Source organism: Drosophila teissieri, unplaced genomic scaffold, assembly GCF_016746235.2.
Source record: "Drosophila teissieri strain GT53w unplaced genomic scaffold, Prin_Dtei_1.1 Segkk58_quiver_pilon_scaf, whole genome shotgun sequence".
Taxonomy (NCBI): domain Eukaryota; kingdom Metazoa; phylum Arthropoda; class Insecta; order Diptera; family Drosophilidae; genus Drosophila; species Drosophila teissieri.
The window spans coordinates 1-14,984 of record NW_025225017.1 but is presented as its reverse complement, the minus strand read 5'-3'; the positions used below and the strand labels follow the sequence as shown (position 1 = coordinate 14,984).

Sequence of the window (14,984 nt, the reverse complement as noted above, 5' to 3'; positions counted from 1 at the left end):
TTTCCAAGAGAATATAGGAATATTTTATCATTTTTTCATTTATCCATACGATAAATGTTCATTTCCATATGTTTAATATTTAATTTCCATATATTATTGTCGAAATCATATAAATACATAAGTTTCGAACAATACGAGAGGTCGGCAACCACTGCCTACCTATAGTAGTTTTTGAACCCTCTGTCGATAAAAGCGTCGCTTACACTACTATAACCTTTCACGTATATGGATTATTCCTATATTTCCAAGAGAATATAGGAATATTTTATCATTTCTTCATTTATCCATACGATAAATATTCATTTCCATATGTTTAATATTTAATTTCCATATATTATTGTCGAAATCATATAAATACATAAGTTTCGAACAATACGAGTGGTCGGCAACCACTGCCTACCTATAGTAGTTTTTGAACCCTCTGTCGATAAAAGCGTCGCTTACACTACTATAACCTTTCACGTGTATGGGTTTTCTCTATAATACTAATAGAAAATATAAATATTTCATCATTATTTCCTTTATTAATATATAATTATATTATAATAATAATATATATTATAATATTATTATTATTATATTATATATTATTATATTATATAATATTTATTTTCATATGTATATTATTTAATATACTTATATTTTGTCTGTATTCATGTGATAAATATTCATTTTCATATGTTTTATATTTAATATACCTATAGTATTGGGGTTTCTTTCGTATACTAAAAGTATATACGATTATTTCATATATTTCTCCTTTAGTCATAATAAAGTTTTCATTTCTATTACAAGATAAGGACAATGTCACTAAATTGATGACGAGGTATTTGGCAACTTGATAGAATTTTTCAAAGTCTTTAACTCTATCATTAGTAGATGGGACAATTTCATATGCGTCACTAAATTGATGACGAGTCATTTGGCAACTTGATAGAATTTTTTAAAGTCTTTAATTCTATATCATTAGTAGATGGGGACAATTTCATATTTGGCAACTTGATAGAATTTTGTAAAGTCTTTAATTCTATATTATTAGTAGATAGGGACAATTTCATATGCGCGCGTCACTAAATCGATGACAATGCATTTGGCAACTTGATAGAATTTTGTAAAGTCTTTAATTCTATATCATTAGTAGATGGGGACAATTTCATATTTGGCAACTTGATAGAATTTTGTAAAGTCTTTAATTCTATATTATTAGTAGATAGGGACAATTTCATATGCGCGCGTCACTAAATCGATGACAATGCATTTGCAACTTGATAGAATTTTGTAAAGTCTTTAATTCTATATCATTAGTAGATGGGGACAATTTCATATTTGGCAACTTGATAGAATTTTGTAAAGTCTTTAATTCTATATTATTAGTAGATAGGGACAATTTCATATGCGCGCGTCACTAAATCGATGACAATGCATTTGGCAACTTGATAGAATTTTGTAAAGTCTTTAATTCTATATCATTAGTAGATGGGGACAATTTCATATTTGGCAACTTGATAGAATTTTGTAAAGTCTTTAATTCTATATTATTAGTAGATAGGGACAATTTCATATGCGCGCGTCACTAAATCGATGACAATGCATTTGGCAACTTGATAGAATTTTGTAAAGTCTTTAATTCTATATCATTAGTAGATGGGGACATTTCATATTTGGCAACTTGATAGAATTTTGTAAAGTCTTTAATTCTATATTATTAGTAGATAGGGACAATTTCATATGCGCGCGTCACTAAATCGATGACAATGCATTTGCAACTTGATAGAATTTTGTAAAGTCTTTAATTCTATATCATTAGTAGATGGGGACAATTTCATATTTGGCAACTTGATAGAATTTTGTAAAGTCTTTAATTCTATATTATTAGTAGATAGGGACAATTTCATATGCGCGCGTCACTAAATCGATGACAATGCATTTGCAACTTGATAGAATTTTGTAAAGTCTTTAATTCTATATCATTAGTAGATGGGGACAATTTCATATTTGGCAACTTGATAGAATTTTGTAAAGTCTTTTATTATTTATTAGTAGTACATAGGGACCTTTTCATTTTCCCGCGTCACCAAACTGATGACAATTGATTTGGCAACTTGATAGAATTTTGTAAAGTCTTTAATTCTATATCATTAGTAGATGGGGACAATTTCATATTTGGCAACTTGATAGAATTTTGTAAAGTCTTTAATTCTATATTATTAGTAGATAGGGACAATCTCATATGCGCGCGTCACTAATTCGATGACAATGCATTTGGCTACCGGGATCGATCCGAGAGGCAGGCAGGCGCTATACTATAGCTAGTGCGCTGCGCTAAACCTCACGAACCAACAATAATAAGTACATTAGTGTACTTATTTCGAATCATCAAGCAAAGGATAAGCTTCAGTGGATCGCAGTATGGCAGCTGCTCAACCACTTACAACACCTTGCCTGTTACAAAAGTCGTTTACAATTGATTCTAGGCTTTGTCATTGTATTAAATAATGCTTTTATATGTAACTAGCGCGGCATCAGGTGATCGAAGATCCTCCCAATTTACTATGTTACAAATTACATTGGCATCACATCCATTGTCGTTTATAAAGTAAATTATAAACTTTAAATGGTTTAGAAGCCATACAATGCAAATTGCCCCTTATTTATCATTGCAGTCCAGCACGGATACGACCTTAGAGGCGTTCAGGCATAATCCAACGGACGTAGCGTCATACCACTGTTCGCTCGAACAAGTATTGTGCCATTGGTCCGTACCTGCGGTTCCTCTCGTACTACGCAGGAATGCTGTCGCAACAACGTTTTGTCATTAGTAGGGTAAAACTAACCTGTCTCACGACGGTCTAAACCCAGCTCACGTTCCCTTGCATGGGTGAACAATCCAACGCTTGGTGAATTTTGCTTCACAATGATAGGAAGAGCCGACATCGAAGGATCAAAAAGCGACGTCGCTATGAACGCTTGGCCGCCACAAGCCAGTTATCCCTATGGTAACTTTTCTGACACCTCTTGTTAAAAACTCTTTAAACCAAAAGGATCGATAGGCCGAGCTTTTGCTGTCCCTGTGTGTACTGAACACCGAGATCAAGTCAGCATTTGCCCTTTTGCTCTATGTGTGGTTTCTGTCCGCACTGAGCTGGCCTTGGGACACCTCCGTTATTATTTGAGAGATGTACCGCCCCAGTCAAACTCCCTACCTGGCAATGTCCTTGAATTGGATCATACCTGAGTAATTGGAGTTATACCAAATTTTCAAATCAAAAATACATAAATGCATCGTTTTATTAAAGAATTTGTTTGCGATTATATAACAAACTCGTGATACTTTGATCAAGAAGCTTGCATCAAAACCCAATACCATAAGATATAATAAATATATCCGTATAATGGCTAGGAAATGATACACGTTCCATTTAATCAAGTAAGTAAGGAAACAATAAGAGTAGTGGTATTTCATTGACGATACCAAACCGAGGTCTAATATCTCCCACTTATTCTACACCTCTTATGTCTCCTTACACTGCCAGATTAGAGTCAAGCTCAAAAGGGTCTTCTTTCCCCGCTAATTATTCCAAGCCCGTTCCCTTGGCTGTGGTTTCGCTAGATAGTAGATAGGGACAGTAGGAATCTCGTTAATCCATTCATGCGCGTCACTAATTAGATGACGAGGCATTTGGCTACCTTAAGAGAGTCATAGTTACTCCCGCCGTTGACCCGCGCTTACTTGAATTTCTTCACTTTGACATTCAGAGCACTGGGCAGAAATCACATTGTGTCAACACCCGCTAGGGCCATCACAATGCTTTGTTTTAATTAGACAGTCGGATTCCCCAAGTCCGTGCCAGTTCTGAATTGATTGTTAATTGATAATCGTTATAATTAATAAGAACTAATTGGTTTAACCCAAATAGTATTCTTAAAAATTTTAGCAAGAAAGTTCCACAATTGGCTACGTAACTAAACTATCCGGGGAACAAGAAACTAACATAAATGCTAGAAACTCTATTTACCCAGAACGAGCACATAAACCATGTTATTGTTTCCCAATCAAGCCCGACTATCTCAATCTTCAGAGCCAATCCTTATCCCGAAGTTACGGATCTAATTTGCCGACTTCCCTTACCTACATTATTCTATCGACTAGAGACTCTTCACCTTGGAGACCAGCTGCGGATATTGGTACGGCCTGTTGAGAAGTTTGCGTGTCCCCACCATAAATTTTCAAGGTCCGAGGAGAAAATATCGACACAACAGTATATGTCATGCTCTTCTAGCCCATCTACCATATCTCTCTGCGAAAGACTTCCATGGTAGTACGGCTATAAAACAGAAAAGAAAACTCTTCCGATATCTCTCGACGGCTTCTTTATGGTCGTTCCTGTTGCCAGGATGAGCACGAGGCCCATATTTAATAACAAACGGATACTCAACAGGTTACGGAATTGGAACCGTATTCCCTTTCGTTCAAAATTATTCAAGTGTATTATATTCGCTTTTTGTATGTAGTTTGGCATTTTTGTTTTACTTGAAAATTTTCGGCTTTCGCCTTGAACTTAGGACCGACTAACTCGTGATCAACCACTGTTCACACGAAACCCTTCTCCACTTCAGTCCTCCAAGGTCTCATTCGATTATTTGCTACTACCACCAAGATCTGTACCAATGGCAGCTCCATGCAGGCTTACGCCAAACACTTCTACGCATACCATTGTACCTTCCTACTCACTAAAGTTTCAAAATTTATATCACAAGTAATATAAATCATCTACTTTAGCGGTAATGTATAGGTATACAACTTAAGCGCCATCCATTTTAAGGGCTAGTTGCTTCGGCAGGTGAGTTGTTACACACTCCTTAGCGGATTTCGACTTCCATGATCACCGTCCTGCTGTTTTAAGCAACCAACGCCTTTCATGGTATCTGCATGAGTTGTTAATTTGGGCACCGTAACATTACGTTTGGTTCATCCCACAGCGCCAGTTCTGCTTACCAAAAGTGGCCCACTGGGCACATTATATCATAACCTTGAACTTCATATCAAGAAAGTTAAGGTTCTTACCCATTTAAAGTTTGAGAATAGGTTAAGATCGTTTCGACCCTAAGGCCTCTAATCATTCGCTTTACCAGATAAGATTATTTTATATAATATTAAAATGCACCAGCTATCCTGAGGGAAACTTCGGAAGGAACCAGCTACTAGATGGTTCGATTGGTCTTTCGCCCCTATACTCAATTCTGACAATCGATTTGCACGTCAGAACTGTTTCGGTCTTCCATCAGGGTTTCCCCTGACTTCAACCTGATCAAGTATAGTTCACCATCTTTCGGGTCACAGCATATATGCTCAAGGTACGTTCCAGTTAGAGGCATAAATAATATAAATATACATTATACATAACTATATAGAACGCCCCGGGATTGTGTTAATTAGCTATAAATAGTTAAAAAACTAATCCCATTAGTAGTCAAGTTAATTACGCTATTAGGTTTATATCCCAATAACTTGCACATATGTTAGACTCCTTGGTCCGTGTTTCAAGACGGGTCCCGAAGGTATCCTGAATCTTTCGCATTGTTAATCATACAAGTGCATATAATAAACATAAAAATCAATGATAATTATGCCATTATATAATTCCGAAAAATTAACGCACTGTAATCATATAAATCTATCAGCACTTTATCAAATTAATAACATTTATTCTGTGTTAAAATGCAAGCACTTTAATTTGAATAAACTATAAGTTATATTTTATGATAAATTTGGGATATGCTAATAGATTACAATGTCCTTATATGGAAAAAATGCACACTATCCTCATAATATTATTTAAATATTACAATTTTAATGATGAATTTTCCATAACGGATATTCAGGTTCATCGGGCTTAACCTCTAAGCAGTTTCACGTACTGTTTAACTCTCTATTCAGAGTTCTTTTCAACTTTCCCTCACGGTACTTGTTTACTATCGGTCTCATGGTTATATTTAGTTTTAGATGGAGTTTACCACCCACTTAGTGCTGCACTATCAAGCAACACGACTCTTTGGAAACATCATCTAGTAATCATTAACGTTATACGGGCCTGGCACCCTCTATGGGTAAATGGCCTCATTTAAGAAGGACTTAAATCGTTAATTTCTCATACTAGAATATTGACGCTCCATACACTGCATCTCACATTTGCCATATAGACAAAGTGACTTAGTGCTGAACTGTTTTCTTTTCGCTCGCCGCTACTAAGAAAATCCTTGTTAGTTTCTTTTCCTCCCCTAATTAATATGCTTAAATTCAGGGGTAGTCCCATATGAGTTGAGGTTGTATATAACTTTTTATTGCTATTAATTCTTTATATATAATGATAAAACATTTTATTAAATTCGTTGTAATAATTTCCATTATTTTTTGTAGCTTAGTATTTTCCATTAACGAACCAACGAAGAAAATAACATAACCAAATTTTTCTATTTCCGAATCATTAATAAGAGACAATCCTAGATGAAAAATAATTCAATTTTTTATGCTAGACATTTCTCAGTATTATTTGATTGAAAAAGAAAATATTTCTCTTCGTTTTTCACATTCAAATGTGAGGATAATGTTTTCATATACAGTTTTTAATATTATGAATAAAATTATTATTTTATCCAATAATATACCATATGCTTATAAAAATTTATAAACAACTTAATTAGCATAGTCTTACAACCCTCAACCATATGTAGTCCAAGCAGCACTATAAAATTAATTAAAGTACATAACAGCATGGACTGCGATATGCGTTCAAAATGTCGATGTTCATGTGTCCTGCAGTTCACACGATGACGCACAGTTTGCTGCGTTCTTCATCGACCCATGAGCCGAGTGATCCACCGCTTAGAGTTTTATAATTCATTTCTATATAATGTCAATATTGTTTTTATTGAAAGAAATTAAAAATACACCATTTTACTGGCATATATCAATTCCTTCAATAAATGTATTTTTATACCTAAAATAAATGCTGCGAAATGTCTTAGTTTCATATAAGCAATATGTATCATATAATTACCATTTTATTTATAATTACCAATATGGGCGATACATACTGCATTTTATATAAAACATTAACCTGATGGATGCCAGGTACAACATTGTATATTTTAGGTTGTTGCATTAGCCAACGTATGCTCATAACTAAGATGAACAATACATATTCGCAACGCGTGTATATTATGGTCCATATACACACAAATTTTAAAAATTCGATTGTCCATTTTCGAATTTTTAGGAAACACATTGTTTATTTTTATTTTAAAGCAATATATAAATCATATTATTTTTTTGTGAATCCGCAAAACTTCACACACAATATATTGTGGTCCCCAATCACAATTTTTAACTTATGTGGATTAATGTGGACCGCAGTCACATATAACCCAATGTGGTGGCTAACCACATTTTATGATGTTTGGCTAGGAAAACCAGATCATCATTTTAATTTGATTTTTGATTCTTTGAATCAATTGAATTATTGTGTTCGATAATAGTCATATATAATTGCTTTTGTAAATAATCATAAATCATGTGCTTTTGTAAATTGATCTCATTGTAATTTGGTAAATTTGGTTTTTGGTAAATTCAATTTATTTGTATTATAACAAATGTTTATTAACGGTAAGGATATTATACAATAATGATCCTTCCGCAGGTTCACCTACGGAAACCTTGTTACGACTTTTACTTCCTCTAAATAATCAAGTTCGGTCAACTTTTGCGAAACAACCGTAACACGCAAGGCGTCACAGTGATCACGTCCGGAGACCTCACTAAATAATTCAATCGGTAGTAGCGACGGGCGGTGTGTACAAAGGGCAGGGACGTAATCAATGCGAGTTAATGACTCACACTTACTGGGAATTCCAAGTTCATGTGAACAGTTTCAGTTCACAATCCCAAGCATGAAAGTGGTTCAGCGGTTTACCCGGACCTCTCGGTCTAGGAAATACACGTTGATACTTTCATTGTAGCGCGCGTGCAGCCCAGGACATCTAAGGGCATCACAGACCTGTTATTGCTCAATCTCATTATTGCTAGACGCAATTTGTCCATTTAAGAAGCTAGTGTCCTTATAATGGGACAAACCAACAGGTACGGCTCCACTTACATAAACACATTCAAACACAATAAACATTTTACTGCCACCATGAATGAAGGCTATATAAGCTTCAGCACCATAATCCTGAAGATATCTATTTAATATATTTGAGTCTCGTTCGTTATCGGAATTAACCAGACAAATCACTCCACGAACTAAGAACGGCCATGCACCACCACCCATAGATTCGAGAAAGAGCTATCAATCTGTCTTACACACTTATGTTCGGACCTGGTAAGTTTTCCCGTGTTGAGTCAAATTAAGCCGCAGGCTCCACTCCTGGTGGTGCCCTTCCGTCAATTCCTTTAAGTTTCAGCTTTGCAACCATACTTCCCCCGGAGCCCAAAAGCTTTGGTTTCCCGGGAAGCGACTGAGAGAGCCATAAAAGTAGCTACACCCAATTGCTAGCTGGCATCGTTTATGGTTAGAACTAGGGCGGTATCTGATCGCCTTCGAACCTCTAACTTTCGTTCTTGATTAATGAAAACATCTTTGGCAAATGCTTTCGCTTAAGTTAGTCTTACGACGGTCCAAGAATTTCACCTCTCGCGTCGTAATACTAATGCCCCCAAACTGCTTCTATTAATCATTACCTCTTGATCTGAAAACCAATGAAAGCAGAACAGAGGTCTTATTTCATTATCCCATGCACAGAATATTCAGGCATTTGAAGCCTGCTTTAAGCACTCTAATTTGTTCAAAGTAATAGTACCGGCCCACAATAACACTCGTTTAAGAGCACTAATGCAGGTTTTAAATAGGAGGAACATATGAAAAAATACAAGTATTTAAACACATATAAGAACTCCACCGGTAATACGCTTACATACATAAAGGTATAGTACTAACCACAATTGTAAGTTGTACTACCCGTATGAAGCACAAGTTCAACTACGAACGTTTTAACCGCAACAACTTTAATATACGCTATTGGAGCTGGAATTACCGCGGCTGCTGGCACCAGACTTGCCCTCCAATTGGTCCTTGTTAAAGGATTTAAAGTGTACTCATTCCAATTACAGGGCCTCGGATATGAGTCCTGTATTGTTATTTTTCGTCACTACCTCCCCGAGCTGGGAGTGGGTAATTTACGCGCCTGCTGCCTTCCTTAGATGTGGTAGCCGTTTCTCAGGCTCCCTCTCCGGAATCGAACCCTGATTCCCCGTTACCCGTTGCAACCATGGTAGTCCTAGATACTACCATCAAAAGTTGATAGGGCAGACATTTGAAAGATCTGTCGTCGGTACAAGACCATACGATCTGCATGTTATCTAGAGTTCAACCAATATAACGATCTTGCGATCGCTTGGTTTTAGCCTAATAAAAGCACATGTCCCATAAGGTTCATGTTTTAATTGCATGTATTAGCTCTAGAATTACCACAGTTATCCAAGTAACTGTTAACGATCTAAGGAACCATAACTGATATAATGAGCCTTTTGCGGTTTCACTTTTAATTCGTGTGTACTTAGACATGCATGGCTTAATCTTTGAGACAAGCATATAACTACTGGCAGGATCAACCAGAATAATGTTTCTTTTTTCATATTTCATTCATATTTTTTGAATTGAAATAAGTAATATAAATATTATAGATTTCCATTTTATATAATTCCATTTCTTATTATAAAATTTGCCTTTGGGTTTTTAAATCTATTTTAATTCGATTACGGCCATTTTTATATAGCATTCGTATTCGTATTCGTAAATTCCATTCTTGTTTTTATATATATATATATTTCCATAATTTTTTATTTATATTATACATATTTCATTCTAAAATATCATTTTGTTTCCAACATACATAATTATTGTATCCACACATGTACAATTTTTGTTTAACCAATATAAATATTGAGCTAAATCATTTGCATTTTGATGATAAATTTAAAATTTATCTTTTTCCATATAACTCTCTGGTAATATATAACATAAAACCGAGCGCATATGATGATTTATATATAAAATTTGTAATTTTCCAAAAATTTTATTATACCGTGGGTAACGATATAAACACTTCCAACTTTATGACAGGTAATAAATAATAATATATTTGCCTGCATCCAAAAATTAACGATAATATATGGAAACGATTTGTTATTCTATGTATAATAGAAACTTGACTTTTGTTTCAACGATATTATCTAAGGGCGTATATTCCTATTAACCGCGGAGCCAAGTCCCAATGTTCATAAGAACTGAGAAACAAATTTGTACGGAAAATAATATACTTTATTTGTAAGTAACCAATGTAATACGAGAGGTCGGCAACCACTGCCTACCTATAGTAGTTTTTGAACCCGCTGTCCTCAAAGCGGGTATTTTCAATTCTGTTTGCCATCCAACATATAGGATATTCTCTTATATATTAAGAGAATACAGTAATATTATATTGATATTTCCTTTATTCATATATAATTAAATATATTTTTCCATTATTCATATGATAAATATTCATTTCCATATGTTTAATATTTAATTTCCATATATTATTGTCGAAATCATATAAATACATAAGTTTCGAACAATACGAGTGGTCGGCAACCACTGCCTACCTATAGTAGTTTTTGAACCCTCTGTCGATAAAAGGGTCGCTTACACTACTATAACCTTTCACGTATATGGATTATTCCTATATTTCCAAGAGAATATAGGAATATTTTATCATTTCTTCATTTATCCATACGATAAATATTCATTTCCATATGTTTAATATTTAATTTCCATATATTATTGTCGAAATCATATAAATACATAAGTTTCGAACAATACGAGAGGTCGGCAACCACTGCCTACCTATAGTAGTTTTTGAACCCTCTGTCGATAAAAGGGTCGCTTACACTACTATAACCTTTCATGTATATGGATTATTCCTATATTTCCAAGAGAATATAGGAATATTTTATCATTTCTTCATTTATCCATACGATAAATATTCATTTCCATATGTTTAATATTTAATTTCCATATATTATTGTCGAAATCATATAAATACATAAGTTTCGAACAATACGAGAGGTCGGCAACCACTGCCTACCTATAGTAGTTTTTGAACCCTCTGTCGATAAAAGGGTCGCTTACACTACTATAACCTTTCACGTATATGGATTATTCCTATATTTCCAAGAGAATATAGGAATATTTTATCATTTTTTCATTTATCCATACGATAAATGTTCATTTCCATATGTTTAATATTTAATTTCCATATATTATTGTCGAAATCATATAAATACATAAGTTTCGAACAATACGAGAGGTCGGCAACCACTGCCTACCTATAGTAGTTTTTGAACCCTCTGTCGATAAAAGGGTCGCTTACACTACTATAACCTTTCACGTATATGGATTATTCCTATATTTCCAAGAGAATATAGGAATATTTTATCATTTTTTCATTTATCCATACGATAAATGTTCATTTCCATATGTTTAATATTTAATTTCCATATATTATTGTCGAAATCATATAAATACATAAGTTTCGAACAATACGAGAGGTCGGCAACCACTGCCTACCTATAGTAGTTTTTGAACCCTCTGTCGATAAAAGCGTCGCTTACACTACTATAACCTTTCACGTATATGGATTATTCCTATATTTCCAAGAGAATATAGGAATATTTTATCATTTCTTCATTTATCCATACGATAAATATTCATTTCCATATGTTTAATATTTAATTTCCATATATTATTGTCGAAATCATATAAATACATAAGTTTCGAACAATACGAGTGGTCGGCAACCACTGCCTACCTATAGTAGTTTTTGAACCCTCTGTCGATAAAAGCGTCGCTTACACTACTATAACCTTTCACGTGTATGGGTTTTCTCTATAATACTAATAGAAAATAAATATTTCATCATTATTTCCTTTATTAATATATAATTATATTATAATAATAATATATATTATAATATTATTATTATATTATATATTATTATATTATATAATATTTATTTTCATATGTATATTATTTAATATACTTATATTTTGTCTGTATTCATGTGATAAATATTCATTTTCATATGTTTTATATTTAATATACCTATAGTATTGGGGTTTCTTTCGTATACTAAAAGTATATACGATTATTTCATATATTTCTCCTTTAGTCATAATAAAGTTTTCATTTCTATTACAAGATAAGGACAATGTCACTAAATTGATGACGAGGTATTTGGCAACTTGATAGAATTTTTCAAAGTCTTTAACTCTATCATTAGTAGATGGGACAATTTCATATGCGTCACTAAATTGATGACGAGTCATTTGGCAACTTGATAGAATTTTTTAAAGTCTTTAATTCTATATCATTAGTAGATGGGGACAATTTCATATTTGGCAACTTGATAGAATTTTGTAAAGTCTTTAATTCTATATTATTGTAGATAGGGACAATTTCATATGCGCGCGTCACTAAATCGATGACAATGCATTTGCAACTTGATAGAATTTTGTAAAGTCTTTAATTCTATATCATTAGTAGATGGGGACAATTTCATATTTGGCAACTTGATAGAATTTTGTAAAGTCTTTAATTCTATATTATTAGTAGATAGGGACAATTTCATATGCGCGCGTCACTAAATCGATGACAATGCATTTGCAACTTGATAGAATTTTGTAAAGTCTTTAATTCTATATCATTAGTAGATGGGGACAATTTCATATTTGGCAACTTGATAGAATTTTGTAAAGTCTTTAATTCTATATTTTAGTAGATAGGGACAATTTCATATGCGCGCGTCACTAAATCGATGACAATGCATTTGGCAACTTGATAGAATTTTGTAAAGTCTTTAATTCTATATCATTAGTAGATGGGGACAATTTCATATTTGGCAACTTGATAGAATTTTGTAAAGTCTTTAATTCTATATTATTAGTAGATAGGGACAATTTCATATGCGCGCGTCACTAAATCGATGACAATGCATTTGGCAACTTGATAGAATTTTGTAAAGTCTTTAATTCTATATCATTAGTAGATGGGGACCATTTCATATTTGGCAACTTGATAGAATTTTGTAAAGTCTTTAATTCTATATTATTAGTAGATAGGGACAATTTCATATGCGCGCGTCACTAAATCGATGACAATGCATTTGCAACTTGATAGAATTTTGTAAAGTCTTTAATTCTATATCATTAGTAGATGGGGACAATTTCATATTTGGCAACTTGATAGAATTTTGTAAAGTCTTTAATTCTATATTATTAGTAGATAGGGACAATTTCATATGCGCGCGTCACTAAATCGATGACAATGCATTTGGCAACTTGATAGAATTTTGTAAAGTCTTTAATTCTATATCATTAGTAGATGGGGACAATTTCATATTGGCAACTTGATAGAATTTTGTAAAGTCTTTAATTCTATATTATAGTAGATAGGGACAATCTCATATGCGCGCGTCACTAATTCGATGACAATGCATTTGGCTACCGGGATCGATCCGAGAGGCAGGCAGGCGCTATACTATAGCTAGTGCGCTGCGCTAAACCTCACGAACCAACAATAATAAGTACATTAGTGTACTTATTTCGAATCATCAAGCAAAGGATAAGCTTCAGTGGATCGCAGTATGGCAGCTGCTCAACCACTTACAACACCTTGCCTGTTACAAAAGTCGTTTACCAATGATCTAGGCTTGTCATTGGTATTAAATAATGCTTTATATGTAACTAGCGCGGCATCAGGTATCGAAGATCCTCCCAATTTACTATGTTACAAATTACATTGGCATCACATCCATTGTCGTTATAAGTAAATTATAAACTTAAATGGTTTAGAACCATACAAGCAAATTGCCCCTTATTTATCATTGCAGTCCAGCACGGATACGACCTTAGAGGCGTTCAGGCATAATCCAACGGACGTAGCGTCATACACTGTCGCTCGAACAAGTATTGTGCCATTGTCCGTACCTTGCGTTCCTCTCGTACTACGCAGGAATGCTGTCGCAACAACGTTTTGTCATTAGTAGGGTAAAACAACCTGTCTCACGACGGTCTAAAACCAGCTCACGTTCCTTGCATGGGTGAACAATCCAACGCTTGGTGAATTTTGCTTCACAATGATAGGAAGAGCCGACATCGAAGGATCAAAAAGCGACGTCGCTATGAACGCTTGCCGCCACAAGCCAGTTATCCCTATGGTAACTTTTCTGACACCTCTTGTTAAAACTCTTTAAACCAAAAGGATCGATAGGCCGAGCTTTTGCTGTCCCTGTGTGTACTGAACACCGAGATCAAGTCAGCATTTGCCCTTTTGCTCTATGTGTGGTTTCTGTCCGCACTGAGCTGGCCTGGGACACCTCCGTAATTATTTGAGAGATGTACCGCCCCAGTCAAACTCCTAACCTGGCAATGTCCTTGAATTGGATCATACCTGAGTAATTGGGATTATACCAAATTTCAAATCAAAAATACATAAATGCATCGTTTTATTAAAGAATTTGTTTGCGATTATATAACAAACTCGTGATACTTTGATCAAGAAGCTTGCATCAAAACCCAATACCATAAGAATAATAAATATATCCGTATAATGGCTAGGAAATGATACACGTTCATTTAATCAAGTAAGTAAGGAAACAATAAAAGTAGTGGTATTTCAATTGACGATACCAAACCGAGGTCTAATATCTCCCACTTATTCTACACCTCTTATGTCTCTTACACTGCCAGATTAAGAGTCCAAGCTCAAAAGGGTCTTCTTTCCCCGCTAATTATTCCAAAGCCCGTTCCCTTGGCTGTGGTTTCGCTAGATAGTAGATAGGGACAGTGTGATTTCGGATCCCTCCGAACTTGTTTTACGTGGCGTGTTCCA

At 34.3% G+C, this 14,984-nt stretch overlaps 3 non-coding genes across 3 annotated transcripts; all 3 read right to left on the bottom strand.

Annotated features, from left to right (window-relative positions):
* Positions 1-2,368: 2,368 nt before the first annotated feature.
* On the bottom strand, positions 2,369-6,328 carry LOC122625717. The gene has a single exon (XR_006326646.1). It is a non-coding gene; the product is annotated as a large subunit ribosomal RNA (ribosomal RNA).
* Positions 6,329-6,712: 384 nt separating this feature from the next.
* On the bottom strand, positions 6,713-6,891 carry LOC122625704. The gene has a single exon (XR_006326633.1). It is a non-coding gene; the product is annotated as a 5.8S ribosomal RNA (ribosomal RNA).
* A 789-nt stretch (positions 6,892-7,680) lies between these two features.
* Positions 7,681-9,674, bottom strand: LOC122625706. Its single transcript, XR_006326635.1, has one exon. It is a non-coding gene; the product is annotated as a small subunit ribosomal RNA (ribosomal RNA).
* Positions 9,675-14,984: the final 5,310 nt, after the last annotated feature.